Source organism: Marmota flaviventris, chromosome 11 (assembly GCF_047511675.1).
Source record: "Marmota flaviventris isolate mMarFla1 chromosome 11, mMarFla1.hap1, whole genome shotgun sequence".
In the NCBI taxonomy this organism is placed as follows: Eukaryota; Metazoa; Chordata; class Mammalia; order Rodentia; family Sciuridae; genus Marmota; species Marmota flaviventris.
This window is the reverse complement of record NC_092508.1, coordinates 20,429,781-20,447,814: the sequence shown is the minus strand read 5'-3', so window position 1 is coordinate 20,447,814 and position 18,034 is coordinate 20,429,781. Positions and strand designations below refer to the sequence as shown.

At 46.9% G+C, this 18,034-nt stretch overlaps 1 protein-coding gene across 1 annotated transcript in view; it reads right to left on the bottom strand.

Moving 5' to 3' along the window:
* Marchf4 (membrane associated ring-CH-type finger 4) overlaps window positions 1–18,034 on the bottom strand; it is a 98,285-nt gene that overhangs the window by 69,252 nt on the left and 10,999 nt on the right. The window lies entirely within an intron of this gene.

Sequence of the window (18,034 nt, the reverse complement as noted above, 5' to 3'; positions counted from 1 at the left end):
TCCTCCCTCTTTTCTTTCCCTCCTTTAAAATCCTGTTAGTGACCCCGGCTGGGAATCCACAGTCCTCAGCCCCAGCCATGCTGGGAGGCTGCTTTGGATGGTGCAGTGCTGCATGTTGACCTGCAGGGTCTGCACCCGAGGACAAGGGGTACCAACAGGGAAAGGGGCTCCTGGGAGCCGTACTCTGGTGGAAGAGTCAGGTAATAGATCCAAACGGCACTGCCATGTGAGAAACACCCTGATAAAAGTATGAGCAAAATGGTATAAGATCACACAGGTGAGTGACGACGTCGGGCCTTGGATCCTGAGCAGGAACAATTTGAGCACCTTTTCAGTGAATGACCAGACTCTGAGCTGCCTTTCTCCAATCATCCTCCCAGACATCATAGGCAGTTCCTTCTCTTCCGCCACTTTTCTTACTCAGTTTAGAACACTCAAGCGCAGGAGGGTTAGTAACAAGCCCGGTCCCTCCTCGCCCTGCCTCTTCTGCTCTATGTCGCAGGCACCGACTCCACCATCTACCTCAGCGCCATTGCCAGGAGGAAAGGTGGGAGTTAGGGAGAAACCACAGTAGTCCAACTAGTTTGGTTCCATCGCTCCTCCTGGGTGGCCCCAGTGTTCACTGGGAGGCTTGGATTCTCTGGTGTTGGTAACCACCTCCTCCTGTCCTTTTAGCTTAAGGACAAGGGCCTCTGCTCTGCCTCAGCATCTTGCACTCCCAGCTCCTCCAATCTTTTGTAACTAGTCCCCTGCATTGCAATCCCTCCTTGGATTACCTAGCAGTGTCCATTTTCCAGAACAGACAAGGGGTACCAACAGGGAAAGGGGCTCCTGGGACCCAAGGACTCGCACACCTAATCATCAGCTGAGCTAGGAGACTCATGGCTCTGGGACTGCAGGATCTTCACAGGTGATTGTCCATATTCATTGGGTACTTGCTAAGTTCAAGGTCTTTCTGTGGAGCATCCCGTTTACTCCTGACAACAACCCTATAAAGTGAGTGCTGGGTTATCTCCCAGGCCCAGAGACTTTCCTGAAAGATACAGCGAGCAAGCAGGGGAATGCAGGGTCTGTGCTCCTGAAAATTTGTCTGCAGAAGAGAGATGGGTAAGATCTCAAGAGAAACACGAGTTAGTGAATGGCCAGAGAAAGAGGATCTTTTTTTTTTTTTTTTTGGTACCAGGGCACTCAAACCACTGAGCCACATCCCCAGCCTTTTTTATTTTTTATTTTGAGAGAGGCTCTCCCTAAATTCCTTAGTACCTTGCTAATTTGCTGAGAGTAGCCTTGAACTTGTGATCCTCCTGCCTCAGCCACACTGGGATTACAGGGTCTAGTGCCCAGCCACAAGGAGGATCTTGAACCAGTTAGGGAACAGATAGATGAGGATGGTGGGAACACAAGGTTAAGGAAATAATTCTATTAAATAGGCCCACTGTGCTGACTCTCACAGGCTTTCTGTTCCAAGAAGCAATTTACCTGCAGCCCTGCCTGGCCTCAGTGGACAGGATATGTTACATTCCTCAGCAAACTACCTATTCGCTGCAGGAGAAATGCCGGCCAAAAATAATGGTGATGAGAGAAACTCAAGTTACACTAAAGGAGGAGACTTTTGTGACCAGATCCTGAAACCCTGGGAGATAAGGATAGTTCCTCCTAACCATAAAATCTGTAAGAATGTGTGGTTAAGAATCCAGTTAGGGCTGGATTGTGTTGTGTCTCAGAGGTAGAGCGTTCACCTACCATGTGTGAGGCTCTGGATTCGATCCTCAGCACCACATAAAAATAAAATAAAGGCGTTGTGTCCATTTATAACTAAAAATAATAAATAAATATTAAAAAAAAAAACCCAATCCAATTAGAACCACTCAGCATGGGCCAAGGTAACCTAGAGTTGCCATGACAGTGGAGACTTGAAAGTCTGATGTGGGGCTGGGGCTGTAGCTCAGTGGCAGTATGCTTGCCTAGCATGCATGAGGCACTGGGTTCGATCCTCAGCAACACATAAAAATAAGCAATAAAATAAAGGCATTCTGTCCATCTACAACTATAAAAAGTTTTAAAAAAGAAAAAAAGTCTGATGTTACCCTGCTGTCAGTCAAAAGTCAAGAGGTGGACTGGGCTAGACTCTCTAGAAACTTCTCTGGGATCCCCAATAAAACTGGAGGACCCACTCTCTCCCTTGAGAGTGTCCCCTCTGCCTTTTCCCCATCCCTTTAATAATCTCATTCCTGTTACTCTGAGCGACCTGTCTGAATTCTTTCCGACTTGATTGCGAGAATTGGGGTGTGAAGAGGATGTCCTCATGCTGCCTCGGTTCCTCAGGAGGCCCCAGTTCCGTAACGTATTGACCTCAGCGCTGCAGGTGCTGAGCTATAGTTTGACAGCATGGACCTGGTCAACAAACCCCCTTTTCCCAGTGCTCCCCAGCAGGCCCCCTCATTTGGCATCTGTGAGAGAAGAAAGTGTTTGGCCTCTGAGGGGAGAAAAGACGCTGAGATCTAAGGTGCCATGTCAAGGCCCTGCCATTTCCAGTTCCTGGTTTCCACCGTCCCACTCGGCGTGGCCTTCCATCCTCAATGGAGAGAAGCCCACAATTCCCTTTGGAAAATCCAGCCATCTCCAGGCTTCAGCTCCCGTGGCATTTGCTCATCACAGGTCAGAGGAAGATGGAATGGCTCGGGGTGGGGGTTCATTCCAGGTCATGAATATGTAGCAAGGTGTCAATGGGACTACCAGGTGTCAATGGGACTGGGGCTGGGGCTCAGCGGTAGATGGCATTTGCTCATCACAGGGAGCTCGGGCTGCTCTGGCTCTAATTAGCAGGTGCTAAGCAGTTTCCACATTTCTTAGTAAATATGTCAAAACACAAAATCCATTCATTCTTTTCTCTCCACCCCGCTCCTCTTGTAAAACATGTTTTCCTATCTTAACTGTTCAGCCAAGAAGTGTTTTTCTTCAGCAAGAGAGAAAGTGGCATTAAGATGGGGAGTCTGGCAGTTTTACAATCCTTTTCAAATCCTCCTCTGCCCCCCTGGTCATTCATCCATCTGTTCATTTCGTTCATTCATTTGCCCAGTGTGGGGCTGGCACTGACTGAGGGCTCTGGGTTTTATTGGGGTCTCTCAGTTATAAGGCGGGTATCACCAGGGATCCTATAGAGACCCTCCAGGAGACCCCATTATCACAGGGACTCAGCCAGGGCAATAGGGCAGCGTGGAGCCTCAGGGGAGTTCTGCACATAATTTCTACCACGTTTCTGGGCCTCCTGCTGGGGTGATTCAAAAACAACTCCTTAAATCAAACAGCAGCTGGCTCCCCCCTGCTGGGCTGCTCCCCAGTGCCACCCCCTTCCCTTGCTTGGGTGGAGAAGTGAATCTCCAGGAGAAGCTACCGCTCCCCTTCCCATCGACCCCTGGCCCCAAACAAAGGAAACAGGAAGTGGAGAAGGTGGAGTTGGCCAGATCCGCCACCAGGCTTTTCAGACCTTCTGGACTTCCTGGCCACAAGGAGGCCCTTCCAGGTGAGGAAGCTTCCCCCTCTGAGTGTGTTTGCTTGTTTAATTTAGGGCTGCATGTGAATGTGAACCCCAAAATGATTTCAAAGGGATGGAAGTTCACTTTCAACCAGGAACTTCCAACACCCCCTGCCCCAGCTCTCCCTCTGCGGCCTTCCCCTGAGGCTGTCCTTGGCTCCTTGGCAGAAGTGGAGGAAGGGGCAGGTAGGTCCCAGGTTTGTGTCTCAGTGTGAAAGTAGTGAACCCCACAGTGGAGACAGTGATCCTCTGTGCTTCCTGTGTAAGCAGCCCCATGTGGCTGCACCAGCAACAGTCTTTGCACCCCAACCCACCACCCATTTGGCCACATTCTCCACAGACCAACCACCTTCCATGCTCCTAGGATCTCATGGACAAAAAGGGAAAAGAAGTGAGGTATTCCTGACCATGTGGGGGGTGGGGGTGGGGAACCAAATAATTTCAACAGAAAATAGTGCTGGGGGTAGCATATATGAAAGAGTGTGGGGTGGGGGCTACAGAAGATCAGGGCAGGCAAGGAGTCAGATGCGCCCCATTCGCTCAGTTTACTCAGAAATATGAAAACTAAGGCCCAGAGAGGTGAGGTGCCTTGCCCAAGATCACACAGCCAGCCAGGGGCAGCACAGGATTCACATGGAAGCCTCCTGGCTTTGGAAATTAAATGTTTCCCCCATTTCTGTCCAGGTTGGGAACTCTCTACAACTTCCTCTTCCCCCTCTTCCCCCTCTTCTCCTTCCATCCCCAAGTCCACCCCCCACCCCAGGGTCGGGGGTCAGGGGAAGGAAAGCAGCTGTGAGTCCGTCTGAGGCAGGCAGGCAGGCAGAGTGGAGCAGGAACCAGGGAGCACAGGCAGAACGGTTTTCATCACTTTATACCATTTAACAGCTCCTCCAGTCTGCCGGCTCCCCGCTGGCGCTTCCCCGCCCTGACTGAGATGGCTCTTCTGTTTGTTTCCATTGTCTAAGAAATAGCCTGGTTTTGATGACACCCACGGTCTCTCGTGGATGACTACTCGGACTGCCCACGAGCAGAAAGCACCATCTGTATCCCAGCCTCTGGCTTCGGCAAGAGCCCGCTTGCAGCTGAGGGGCATGGGCGGGGGACCCACCTGCTTTCCTGTGGGTGGATGAGACCTGGAGAGGGGACCCTGCAGGGAGGATGGGATGGGTTCTGTCATCAGGGAAGAAGGGAGACAGAGGAGAGGAAGCCGGCACAGCAGGCCTCAGTCCACAGTCAGTCAATAATCAACCTACTGTGTGCTCCACCCTGTTCCCCGTGCTGTTTCAGGCTCAACCCAGAACATCTGAGCATAGAGACCAACCAGTCAGCTCCCTTTAGCCCCCCTGAAGAGGCTCCAGAGGCCACCTATTGTGCTGGCTTTGACCCTTTATTTAGGTGAGAGAGAAACTGGAATGTCCAGGATGGTAGACTCCCAGATCACAGCTGCTCACCAACCACTCAGAAGAACCCCAATATCAGCAGTGCTACATATCAGCCATGTGCCCAGGGGTCAGAGAAAGGGGTTGCAGATGGCTGTAGCCAACTGCCCAATGTCAGGGCACTCTCAGCAATAGCCCAGGACTGTCTCCTGGAGGGGGAGGCCCACTGAGTTCTCATCCTCCAAGTTTTCAAGAGGAGCCAGACCAGGTGTGTGTGTGTGTGTGTGTGTGTGTGTGTGTGTGTGTGTGTCTGTCTGTCTGTCTGTCTGACTAGCCTAGGATAGCTATCTATGGGAGTGGCCAGGAACTGGGTATAAGTTTATATAGGGAATGGGGTATAGGGTAGGGTGTTCAATTCTAGAGTTTATTCCAGCCAGAATAATGAGTGAACCTGGGCCATGGTGGAGGATTCGGGCCCCTATAAGGAAGTTAGCGGGCTGAAGTTTTAGGTCCCACAGGCCCGTAGAAAGGCCCCCACACCGCCTTCTCCACCTGGGAGCTCCACCTCCCTTCCAAGAGGCCTGCTGTTCCCCAGCTCCCTGTGGGGCCACCAGCTGGCACAGCAGGTGATACCTCCTGCAGGACTGTAGTGGTGACTACAGGGGACAGGTGTGGCTGAGTGCAGGACAGGGCAGGCAGAAAGAGAGGCCTGGAAAGAGAGCTCTGTGATGGGAGCATGTGTGACTATCGGAGGGAACAGCACATTGTCCCCCTGCCCAAAAGGACAAGGAAAGTGACGGCAGAAGTGGAAGGCTGTGGGCAGGTTGGAGGACGTGCTGGGGACAAGAACAGAGCTGAGACACATTAATCAGTAAACAATAGGGAGCTATAGATGGTTTGGTAGCAGATACCTTAGTTTGGGCTGTTGTAAAATGTCACTGACTGGGTGGCTTAAACAACAGATGCTTATTTCTCATAGTTCTGGAAGCTGGGAACTCTAAGATAAGGGTGCTGGCATGGTTGGCTTCTGGTGAGGCCTCTCTGCGTGGCTTGCAGCAGGCTGCCTTCTTGCTGTATCCTCGTGGGGCTGAGAGAGGAGCTCTAGTCTTTTCTTATACATTCACTGTTTCCATCATGCGTGCTCCATGCTCTTGGCTTCATCATCTTAACTCAGGTACCTCTCACCATCACCCTGGAGAATAGGGGATCCACAGTGGCCGAAACTGGAGGCTAATATCTGAGGTCCAACTTGTGCCAGATTCTTAAGGATCCTTTATCCACCCCTAGGTAGGTAGGCAGATAGAGGTGTGTGTGTGTGTGTGTGTGTGTGTGTGTTTTCTTTCTGTATCTCTGTACAACTGTCCTGTGAGAACAGTATTGAGTTTCCACTTTGCAGGTAAGGATTTTAAAGCTTAGAAATGTCCCCTGGTGTTCCTGAGGCAGCTAGGAGATGACAGTGGGGATTCTAACTAAACGCTGGAAGGCTTGGAGAAACTAGAGAGGGAAGAGCAGCTGGGAGCGCTGTCTGGGTCAGAGCAGTTCTGTCTATAACTGCAGTAGAAATGGGGAGGAATACCTGGGAGGGAACGCTGGGTCCTCGAGTGGTCCTCGTGACCAATTCAGTATGAATGTGGGGCAGGGGAGTCACAGAGCATCCCGGTGAAACCATTAGCAATATAGAGAACTTGGGAGAGGGCTCAGTTTAGTAGAAGATAGGCTTACTTTGATCTTAGAAGTGTTGCATTCCTTACAGAGGTCTGGGAAGTGTCGTTCTTACTTCCCAGCTTGGTAGTACAGAAGGGCAAACTAGCACAGAAAGTTCCCAACTTTTAAAGTCATCCGTAGCTAAAGTACACAGTACAGTCACACCTTGCTTAACCATGGGAATATATCCTGAGAAATGTGCCACTAGGCAATTTCATCCGTGTGTGCCCATCACATAATGTATTTACAGAAGCTCAGATGACTGTGACTTCACTGGGCAAGGTGATCTTATGGGACCACCATTGCATATGTGGTCCATTATTGGAACCATTGAAATGGTGTTCGGCGACAGGTGACTATACTTATGCTTCCTATATGTAGTGTGCTCTGATTTTTTCTGTCCTATTCTGCTCTATTTGGTGATACGTTGGGGAATGGGGTGGGAAAATGCTGGCTGTGTTTCAATCATGCCATTGATCTCATCACCACGGGTGGAGAAGGAAGTTGACACAGGATTTTACCAGAAGCAGGCTGGTATGGAGCAGCTGGTCCTCTTAGGCACTGCACACAGAAATTAAGAAAAAGAGAGCAAGGTACCTGATCGAGAAGGGGGGAATCAGGAGAGGAGGGTGGGTCTTCTAAGAGGCACTGATGTTTACAATTAGGTTATCGGAGACCTTCCAAAGAACATTTTAAATCAGCGATGGAAATGGAAACCAGGGCATGAGGAGATGAAAGAGAGGGGTATTACAGACACTGGCACTGTGTGCAGAGGAGAGGGAGCCGGTGGAGGGGAAGGGACTGCAGATGTCCAAGTGGGGTTGCAATGGATGAAGCCAAGTCCACGTGGAGATGGAAGAGCACCACTGTGGGGTCACCTTGGGAAAGAGGCAGCATGCTTCTTTCCAAATAGGGAAAGGGACAGGCTAGATAAAGAGAGACAATTGCAGAGGCTGAGAGAGTAATGGTAAGTGGAAGGAGGAAGATGGTGGAATGTGAATGGTGGACTCCAACTATGTCAGTAAAGTAGGAGGCAAGGTCATCTGCTTGGCAACTTGAAGTGAAAGGGAAATATCTGGAACAGCTACTAGGAAGCATCAACAAGCAAGGAAATAAAAGATATTAAATAGTCAGAGGACCGATGTAGATGACTTGGTCTGAAACCTGTGCTTCTCTGGTTTTGGGAGGTCTCTGCTCTCTCCCTTTTCCTCCCCACTCCATAATTGCGCATGGCCGCCATCTCACTAAGGGCTCAGGAAATGTTGGTGGGTCCCTGCTCGATGCCAAAAAAACACAAACCATTATACCCTGATTTTTTTAAAAATAATATTGCCTCTAGGCTTTCCAAAATAAGCTCCCTCTTTTAGATTTCTGATTCAACTTCCAATGAATCTCTTGACAGCGCAGCCTAGCCCATCTGGACCAATCAATCAGCCTTTATCATCAAGTGATATTTTTCTCTACTTCCCCTTCCTGGGATTTGCAGTCCTGTCTGCACATTGGAAATTCTGGGAAAAGTTAAAAATACCGATGACTGGTCCCACCCTAGAAAATGACTTAATTGCTCTGGTTTCATGGCTGGACACCAAAAATTCCTCCAGAAAATTCTCATACCTAAGGATGAGAACCACTGATCCTTTGCTACTCAAAGCATCGTCTGTGGACCAGAAGTCCCCTGGCCTGGGTACCTATAAAAAATGCAGAATCTTGGGCGCTACCCTACACCTGCAGAATCAGGATCCATAGTTTAGCAAAGATGCTAGGCTACTCATATCCATACTGAAGTCTTGGAAAGCCCTGTGCTAGAGATATTGCTTTGTACGAGAGATCTAAGCCGACCCTGGCTTGCCTGCCCTATGTGAGATTAAATAGGGGGGTCTCAGAGATCACACCTCCTTATTTCTAAGAGGCCTGGCAAAGAGCTGCTGGCTCTTAGTTCCCAGAGTGTGTAAACAGGCCCAATCAACCAGTCATCAAATGCTTCTCCACTACACAAGCAGCTTCAGCACCTGAGTGCTGTCTCTTGGGTTTAACAGTTTACAAAGCAATGAATTGGAGCATTCTTTGGGGTGACCAATGGTCCATGGGACTGTCCCAGTTTTAGCACTGTAACTCCCACATCCTGGGATCTATGTCAGTTCTGATCAGAATGTAATGGTTGGTGCCTATGTTAAGCAACAATTTGAACTTGTTCCCCCACCCCTCCGCTCACATACACACCCTTGATGGTAAGGTGTTCTGCTTCCTGGGCACCTGCCAATCTCTTGTGAACACACAGAATGAGGATCTTTGGTGTTTTGTGTGTACTTTTAATGCTTAAAAATGTTGGTTCATTCATTCAACAAAAATTCATTGAATGTGTGCCAGCCTCCATGTAAGGTATTGGGAAGCGATGGTCCCAGCGTGGACACAACACCTGCTCCCCTAGGGACTACAGTCTGGAGGGGAATACAGAAGTGACAACATGAGGTGAGTGAGTGCACAGTGAGTGTAGTGTCCGCAGAAGCTGCAGAAGGAGGCCCAGCCCACAGACAGGGCCAGGGACTTCTGAAGGATGAAAGAAGTTCTCCAGGTGAGAAGGGTAGGTGAGGGGCTTTGAAGGAGAGGCAATGGAGGTCCACAAAGAGAGCATGGCTCCTCTGAACCCGAAGGAGCTCAACATCTCCAGGAAAGATACAATGGAAGATGATAGCAGTTTAGACACAGGAATGGATGGTTGAAGAGATATCTGAGACGTAAAAGCCACAGAACAAGGGCATTGGTTGAAAAATGTCCTTAATGGAAAAAAAGTGAAAGTAAAAAAAGAGGGATTGAGGACTATGCTCAGGGATTGTTTATGTTTTGAACTATTTCTAGACTTATAGAAAAGTTGCAAAAATAATGCAGTTTCCTTCTGGGCACCGTGGCGCATCCCAGCTGCTCGAGGGGCTGTGGTAGGAGGATCCCAAATCCAAAGCCAGCCTCAGCAAAAGTGAAGCGCTAAGCAACTCAGTAAGACCCTCTCTCTAAATAAGATATAAAATAGGGCTGGGGATGTGGCTCAGTGGCCAAGTGCCCCTGAGTTCAACCTCTGGTACCCCCCCTCCAAAAAATAATGTGGTTTCCACCTGTCTCCCATTAAATCTGTCCCAATGTTAACACTAAACACATTCACTGTACAATTATCAGACCCAAGAAATTATGGCACCAACTAATGACCCCATTTGAGCTCCACCAGCTTATATTAATATCCTTTATTCTGGTTTCAGGATCTCAGGTTGCATTTATTGTTATTTATTCCTTGTCTCCAGTATGTATAACAGTCCTTCGCCTTTCTCCTTTTCAGGACTCTGATATCCCGGGAGACTATTGATCAGGTATTTTGCTGAATGTCTCCCAATTTGGGCCATTTTGCTATTCTCAGGCTTCTGCTTCGGACAGCAAGAAGGTAGGCTCCTTGAGGGCGGGGCTTGTGTGGACACTCCCTGACAGATTCCCAGAGTGGACACCAGAGTATGTGCCCAATGTGCCAGTTGGGAGGTATGTGCCAGCTACAGAGATGGAAAAAAACATGTTTCATAGCTCGTCTCCTACCTCACACCTTAGCAAATAAGGACAAATGCTTATCTGGAATGTATCTGTGAAAGTACTCAGATATCTAATTTACTTGGATTGCATTAATTGCATTACCTTCTTGAGCCCCTACAACTGTTAGCCACAGTGGACAATATGAAGGGAACTGGACATGCCAAACAAGTCCCCTTGACTCCATCGTTACTAGAAGGAAATGGAGGTACACTCGTTCTGGTGACAGGGAGGGCAGCCTGCAGGGGGAAAGTGCTGCAGCCTGATAAGCTGAGGTGCAGTGGGGGAGGCCTTGTGGAGGTGGTGATATGGGAGGTAGGCCGTGGAGGAGTTGGGGGTTTAGGCTGGTGAAGGAAGAGGGAGCGGAAGTCCCAAGGAGAAGGAAGACTTGGGATGGAGTGAAAAGAGGAGAGATAAGGTGGTAGTTGACAAATGGCAGGCAGTGGAACTGGCCAGAGGACCTGGTGGGAAGTTGGGGAGATGAACCCAGGCTATCCCTGATTGTCACTGTGCTGAGGGCATTTAACTCTTTCCATGACAATGAGAAGCATGAAAGTGAACTGCACAGAGCCCCTAATTATTACTGGGACAAAGGGGGGCCAGATGTTTTACCAACCTCTTCACTGCAGAAATGCCTCAGGGAAATGACAAAATGAGCATGCTCAGAGACCTCTCGTCCTTGTCCAGCGGTTTCCTGACACTCTTCATGGGTACTCCCTTTCATATGCTGCCACACCGTGCTACATCACATCGCTGTGACCCAACACTACCTTATACCATGCCACCTCATCTCTATAAGTGCTGGAGTGCCCCCAACTGCAGCCACCTCTGTGAGCACTTGCCCATTTTCCTACCACTAGCTGGAGATTCTGTTCTTTGGTCTATGAATCCACCTGCCTCTGCTCACTCAAGCAGAGTTGGCCCTTCCCTCCTTTCTACCCATGTTACATCCAGGACGTCTCTCTACCATGACCTTCATGACAATTACTGCTTACACACTTGTCTCTGTTTAGACTAAAAAGTTCTTGAGAGAAGGATACATATTTATTTACCTGTAATCTAAGGGCCAGCACTATGCTTGGCACAATTAATTTAATGTAATTAAGTAGTAGAAAGAGCATTGAACTTGCAGCCAGGAGTCCTAAATATAAACCCCAGCCCTATAACCAACAAACAAGTTACTTGCCTTCCGAGTGGACCTCTCTTCCAAAGGGATGATAATCTCTATTTCATGGTTGTGTTCTAGAAGACCTTCTTCTATTCCTGGAGCATAAAAGCTGCACTTTTACCCTTTATGCTCACTTCAGTCATCATTACTTATTCAGAAGCCACAGAGTTTTTAGAGAGCACAGGCAGATAATGCTCCCATGGAGGTCCACTGCACGACAGACTTCATCAAGTGCAAGAAAAAGAGCATCTTTGAATGTCTGGGGCCGAAATGCAGTGGACTGGAAAGTTGGTCAAGAAATTTGTTGATATTATCTGAGAGGATGAAGGCTTGTCATGTCAGTAGGAGGACAGCACAAGCTGTAGTGGAATTCTAAGAAGCTGGAGCAATTCACCCAGTGGCCAAGGCTACCTGGAATCTAACTGGACCATTCTCAGAACCCGAAGCCCCATAATCCTGCTGAACTTTACCTTCAGACTGTGAAGCCCATGGGAGTGGAGGCCTTGCCTGTTTGGTCATGACTGCATTGTTTGGGCCAGCACTGTGTCTGTGGATAACAGTGATACAGACACATCACTCACCCTCTTTAAACCCTATTTCTCTTATCTCAAAAATGAAGGAGGGTCCCATTCTCAAAGTGTGTTTTTCTAGCTGGGTGCGGCTCACACCTCTAATCCCAGTGACTCAGGAGACTGAGGAAGGAGGACTGCAAGTTCGAGGCCAGCCTCAGCAACTTAGTGAGACCTTGTCTGAAAATTTAAAAATGGGGGGAAAAAAGAACTGGGGATGTAACTTGGTAGTTAAGCACCCCTGGGTTCAATTCTCAGAACCAAAAAATAAAATTCTACATTGTTTTATAAGTGACAAAACCTCCTGACATCTTCTAGCATGAGGCTAGGTAGTAAAAATGATGATGGCAAGTGAGAAATGATCATTTTAAAAAGAAAAAGAAAGGCGGACCTGGCACCTTGGTCCTGAGTCCCTGCAGATATGAGCGAGCCCTGAGGAGTTTGGGGAAAACTGGATAAGCTGAAGGTCTGGACAAACTACACGGCAGATGCTACTTGCCTGACACTGTCTTTTGTTTTTTTCTTCAGAAAACAGCTTATAGGTGAGAGATCTGAAATAAAAATGTGCCTGGGTCTTGAATGAGACACTCTTTATCAAGAGCACTGCATGGACCTCAGCACATTTAGAATTTGAAATTCTTGAGTTTCTGTACCCCCCTTTATAAACCTGTTACACTCCCCAGCAACCTATTGGAGGGATCTCCACAACCCCCTTTCACAGAGGAAGTTTCCAAGTTAAATTAAACTCACAGCTACTACAGCCGATGCTCCAATGCTCCAGGGAAGCAGATGAAACTCCACAGGTCACAGTGCCTGGGAAAGACAGTGAGTGTGTGCTTGTGTGTTGAAGCACACTGGATCTTTCCATTCCTCCTGGGGATGATACTCCTTTCCAAAACCCTTCCTTCTGCCTGGAATGCCTTCCACTCTCTTCCACTGGCCAACTTCAGGCCCACCATAGTCATCCCCTCTACTGAGCAGCCTGCCCTGGTCCTCCAGCCTGTACTCCCTAGTTCTTCCACAATCCTGTTCCTGACCTCTACTGTATCTCACTCGTCCCACCTGCAGTCACATCACTGGCAAAGCTCCAGCAGAACAGGAGTCACCATAGTCTCCAGAATCCTCCATAGTTCTGACCCGAAGCAGTTGCTCAACAAAGTTTTGCTGAATGAATGAACTAGATACTGTACTCCACTCACGTGGGAGAAAGATAAAACAAGTTGTTTAAATAAAATCCACCCACCAGCTTCTATGAGATATCCTGTGGTCTCTAAAGCTAGAACTTTGTCTCCTGTGCCTTCTAGAACCACAGAGCCCAGCGTTAAACAACAATCTCTTAACGTAAAAGAAATTTGGGGCAACGTCTAAATGTACTGCACTTTGCTAAAGTGCAGTACTGCGCATTTTCTAAAGATTTTCAACTGTAAAGATTAAAATTAGTTATAGGATTAGCTCCAAAAAGTTCACTGGAAAATAAAATTGACCATAAACTCATTCTACTCCGATCCGTTCTCCTCCCTGTTCTTTTCTATTCTCTAAACATTCTGTACTTTGTGACAATATATTATTAACATGTTAGGAAGTCCATAGTTCTGAGACTGGAAAGGAAGAAGAAGGAAACATTTCTTCCTCCTGTAGGGTGCAGATTTAGTCACTGCTGTTTCCCTGTCTCAGGCATGTCATCTCACCTCTCTAGATACTGATTTCTCATTTTTAAAGATTAGGATCCTAATTTCTGCTCTTCCCTCCCAACCACAGAAATCGGGTTCTTCACAAGTTGGAGAACAAGGAAGCTTCTGCCGTCGTAAAGTTTCTTTCAAGACTCTTTGGAAACTTCCAGATAAAAATTCCAGTCAACCAACAAGGTTTCTGTGGAGGTCCTCTTCTCAGACAGTGGCCCCAAACTCAGCCAAACCATCAGGCCATTAGGACCAGAAAGACCATGAGGACCAAGCCTAGAAGATCTGGCATTGTCAGGGCAGTCACTAAAGAAGAATAAACAAGCCCCTGTCCTGTCTAGGCCCTGCCCTTGCACCCTCTGCAACCAACCACTTCTCGGAGGAAAACCATACTGGGTCCTAAAACATAGCAGGACAATTTGAAAAGCAACAAGAGGGATGGCGGATTAGGCCAGGTGGAAAGGGGGATGTTTCCGGTGGGAAGTTGGGGTCGACCTCCCTTTGCCATACTCAGGTGCTCATTCCACCTGGAGAATTCCCTTAGCTGCCTGTCCACCTACTCGTGCCCAAACTGGGCCACTCAAAGGTCAGCTTCTCTGGTGTCCCTACTCCAGCTCTCCCAAGCAGTACTAGCCCCCTGAGCCAAACACAGTGCACATAACTCTAGTCTGAGGCACTTGTTGTGTTGTCCTGTGATGGTGTCTTAGCACACCCGTCTCTGGTACTACATGCTGAGCTCCCATCTCACCTCTGCATGCCCAGGGCATGGCACCCAGCTGTGTTCATTCAGTGTCTACTGAGTGAACAGTCACACTGGTTCTTTTGCTACCATCAGACCTGGTGGCCAGAAAGGAAATGAGCAATAAAATATTTTCATATTTACATTACAACCTTTGAGGGTAAAAGATCCCTCGAGAGGTCTTCACTGTATTCTCCTCATGGAGCAAAACTGATGAAATGCCCTGGTTCTTCAGTAGAAGTGTGCCCAAACCTATCTTGTCTACCCTCAGCTAGTTCCACCTGTCCTTTTTGTAAAACCTATTTAATGCTTGTCTTTTGGCAACCTCGTTATTAACTATTATGATCTGGATCTAGATGTCCCCACTAAGTTCGTGGGCTGAAGACTTGGTCCCCAGGGCAGCAATGACCAGGGCTTTTGAGAAGTGTTTGGGTCATGAGGGCTCTAACTTCATCAGTAGAGTAATCCATTGATGGATTAATAACTTGAAGGGACTACTGGGAGGAGGTGGAAACTGTAGGCAGGTGGACATTGTTGGAGGAAGTAGGTCACTGGGGACATGCTCTTGGGGAATAGATCTTTTCCCCTCCCCCACTTGGCTTTCCATCTGATGGAGCTGAGCAGCTTGCCTCCACCACGCCCTTCTGCCATGATGTTTCTGCCTTGGAACCAGCTGACTTGGGACTGAAACCTCTGAACACGTGAACCACAATAAATCTTTCCTCTTCCAAGTTGATTTTTCTCAAGGGTTTTCATAGCAATGAACAAATGACTAACACATTAACCAAACAATCACATTAACCAGATAATAATATCTTCATAATAATATTTTATTAGATAATAATGATAATGTTAGATTATTATCTTCATTGTGTTATTATGAAAAATTTCAAACACACGTAAGCGTCGCGAGACTAGTGGTAGAATGAATCTCACCCAGCACCAGCAACTGTATACAGGGCCAGTCTCGTTTCATCTGTAGTCACTGGGTTATTTTGAGGCAAATTCCAGGCATCGTGTCAAACACACACTTTTTGACTTGCATTACTTTCCTGGGGAAAATGGAAATTAATTGAACTCATAAGGAACTCCTTTCTAGGGTCATTTCCCAATAAATGGGAGGTTTTTTTTGTGGGGGGATGAAAAATCTTTGAAATCATACTGTACAGTCCTTCAAAGCAAGCAACAAGGCAGTTGTTGCTTGGAAAGTCACTGCAACATTCCATTGTGTGGAATGTCTGCAGTGACTTTCCAAAGACCAGAGCCTCTGGGCTCTTTGGAACAAAGATGCATAAGTGGCAGAAGCAGCCAAATGGACCAACCCCTGAGAGCCTTTTTCTTCTGTATTAAATTCTGTATTTCATGCTCAGACATATGCCCACCCCCCCACTTCTCACTCCCACCCACAAGCACACACACAAAGGGAGTGACACCCCCCCCCCCCCCCGCACACCCACTCATGCCTGCTCTCACTCACCTGCCACTGCCTGGCTTTGGCATTTGCTTTCTAAACACACTGGAGAGCTAAGTGCCCCAGGCCTGGAAAGCTTTTCTTTCTAAAGTAGCACATTGCTCCATAGAGGCTTAAATCTGGGGCTCCTGGAGGGATCGCCACAGGATGATTCAAAATATACAGCCCACAAGTACTGAGTGTGCCAAATCACCCCTTTTGGGGTGTCAGGTTAAAAAGTGTTAAAGAACAACACATAATGGCCAACGCTGTTTATGCTGATGATTATTAACTCTGTTTACATGCTTAAGATCCCACATTAGGAAAACTTTCCTGCCCACGCAACACTTTGCATTACTCACGTATCACCCTGTCAATCTCAAAGCACTTAGCACACAGTACTCACACCTGGGGAAATGAGCGGAGCCTGTTTATCATCCACTTTGGACAATGGGAGAAGGAGACACCAGACAGAGAACTGACATTTTCCCTGTGCTCCTTTTATACTCTGTGCAAGGTGTTGTCTGCTCAAGTTCTCAAAACAATTCTATATAGTATTTATTTTTAACTCTATGTTACAGATAGAGCATGAAGTTCAGAGGAATTAGTGATTTTCCCAAAGAGGAAGAGCTAGTAAATGTTAGATCCTGGATTATAATCCAGGTATTTCTAACCACCATGTCCATACCCTTTTTCTCCACTAGTGAGTTCTGATTTTTCCAAGTCTGAGAAACTACCTCTCTGTTTAATTATCTTTATTTTTAAGTTTTTAATTTGGAAATACTTTCAAACTTATTTTTAAAAATAGCATGAAGAGTTCTCATATACCCTTCACCCAACTTCCCCAAAGGTTAACATTCTACATAACCATAATACAATAACCAAAACCAGGAGTTTAACCTTGATATAAGACTTCTAACCAATCTACACACCTTATCTCATAGGTCTTTTATCTGGTCCAGAATCCCATCCAGAGAACACATGATAACACATTGTATCATCCCTCCTTATGCTCCTCCAATCTAGAACAGTTGCTCCTTCATTCATCATTCAAGACCTTGACACTTTTGGAAAGTATTAGCCAGTTACTTTGTAGAAGATCCCTCAACTTGGACCTTCTTTAATATTCAAAAAATTCCACAAAACCTCAAATGACTATAGTTATCCTCTGAGTATATGTTGTTTGAGAATAAGTTTATTGACATAAGGTTACACTACATTGAAGGATGCTTCTGGTTTTGTTCATCATGAGGCTTTCCTATACACTTGAAGAATCATTTGCATGGCTGTGAGATACTTGTTAGACAGTGACAGGTAATGCTTGAGTCTATTTAGTTCTGCCTATCCTGTGACATGTAGGTAGTTCCTGCTGTGGTCAACAGCCCAAAGACGCACTCAGACCAAAGCAGAAATTATCAGTTTGAGGACCATGGAGAACGGCAAAGTCAGATAACATCGTCAAAAGCAGATGTTTACTGTGTGTTTGTGATTTTATTGCATGCTTGCATTCCACACTATGCTTAGAGTTTGACATGTTGAACCTCACAACAGTGTCTGGGGTAGGTACTATTATTATCATTCTCATTCTACAGGGAGGAAATTAAGATTCAGAGTCTGTAAGACACTCATCCAAGGTCACTTATCTGCACAGCAACACTGGGATTTGAAGGCCTGATTCTGAAAACCCCAAGTCTAGCCTCTTAGCTAAGGTCAAGGTCAAGCGTAAAGGCCCCATGTTCCTATCCACCATGCTAATTTTTTCCAAAAGTGTCTTTGACTCTTTGTTTCCATGGTTCCTATGCCTGGAACAATCTTCATTTCCTACTTTCCAAACTCTTTCCCCAATTCAGTCTTTAATGTTCTGCTCTAGGGTTATTGTTCTAGGGAGACTTCTTTTTTTTTTTTTTTGGAGGAAGGAGATATTGGATTTCTACCAGCACTGGCTTCTGTTTCTTCCTCTGATATGGCACAAATGAGAACAGCTGAGGTTGAAGGGGTTTGAGTATTCCTAAGCACAACCTCCTCCTTTTATAAACAAGGAAATAGGGCTGGGGTTGTGACTCAGTGGTAGCGCGCTTGCCTAGCATGCATGAGGCACTGGGTTCGATTCTCAGCACCACATACAAATAAATAAAATAAAGTTCCATCCACAACTAAAAAAAATATTAAAAACAATAAAATAAACAAGGAAATAATAACAATAATGACTAACATTTACTGAGTGCTTTCTGAGTTGAACGTGACATG